We start from the raw sequence: 1,153 nt of genomic DNA, 5'->3' as shown, positions 1-1,153 counted from the left end.
TTTTTTTTTTTTTGGTGGGTTTTTTTGGGTTTTTTTGGTAAATTTGTTAAGGAAAACACTGAAGGAAATTGAACAATATTATAAATATGTGTTAGCCATTGTCATATCAATTTTTGTACCCTACAAATGTTACATGCTATCAATCAATAAAATACATTTCAATGTTATTTACCATCATTATTATTGCTCTTTCACTGCTTTGCTGCAAAATGCCCCACTTTTTTTTACTTTAAGCTAGATGTTATTTGAATATTCCAAGATTTATAGAAATATTATCTTATCAATGGATCATCTCATAAAACTATTTTTACTACTTAAACCGCTTAAAAATAAGCTTAGTGGATATTATACTACCCTTGAGCATACACTTTCCCTCAACCCAGAAGTTTCGTGTGCAGTACAAAAGAAAAAAAAAGTGGGGCATTTTGCAGCAAAGCAGTGAAAGAGCAATAATAATGATGGTAAATAACATTGAAATGTATTTTATTGATTGATAGCATGTAACATTTGTAGGGTACAAAAATTGATATGACAATGGCTAACACATATTTATAATATTGTTCAATTTCCTTCAGTGTTTTCCTTAACAAATTTACCAAAAAAACCCAAAAAAACCCACCAAAAAAAAAAAAAACCCCAAACCCCAAGAGGTAAGCAAAAGCTTAAGTAATTTGACTCCATTGAATGCTTTCAGTAAACAATAGGTTTCCCCAGAAAACAGCTTATTGCCTTAATTGAACCTCTTCGAGAAAGAAAACCACATACTTTGTAATGTAAATGTTAATTGTAGTAGACAATGGCTCTAGGTAAATAGCACCCCTGGACATGCAGTAAATGAAAGGCACACAGGCACTTAACAATGAAAGGTTGTTCGCACAAACAGTGCTTTAAATGTAAATAAACAAGGGTCTTCTTAGCGGTCACTACCAGTAGTAAAACTTTGGCACGTGTACAGCAGCCAGAGTGGGAATTTATGTAAATAAAGTCTGGCTGAACTTCTAGATGAAACTAAGTGCAAAAGCTACTAAGGAACCTCTTGAAACCTAGAATTATGCGCAGAATTTTACAGCTCCAGATGTGTGATTACTTTGAGGACAAATCCTGCATTTTAAATAAAGATATGCCCAGCAAGTCTCCTATTTCTGCAACTGTT

At 32.9% G+C, this 1,153-nt stretch overlaps 1 long non-coding RNA gene across 1 annotated transcript in view; it reads left to right on the top strand.

Annotated features, from left to right (window-relative positions):
* The first annotated feature begins 505 nt into the window (after positions 1 to 505).
* LOC109297253 overlaps positions 506 to 1,153 on the top strand; it is a 6,861-nt gene continuing 6,213 nt past the window's right edge. The window contains exon 1 of the long non-coding RNA XR_002097264.1: positions 506 to 1,153. This exon is cut by the window's right edge and continues 2,589 nt beyond it. This is a non-coding gene — a long non-coding RNA (uncharacterized LOC109297253).

This window comes from Gavialis gangeticus, unplaced genomic scaffold (genome assembly GCF_001723915.1).
Source record: "Gavialis gangeticus isolate Ggan-Ray unplaced genomic scaffold, GavGan_comp1, whole genome shotgun sequence".
Taxonomy (NCBI): Eukaryota; Metazoa; Chordata; order Crocodylia; family Gavialidae; genus Gavialis; species Gavialis gangeticus.
Note: the sequence above shows the minus strand (reverse complement) of the source record. Positions and strands in the feature narration are given on the sequence as shown.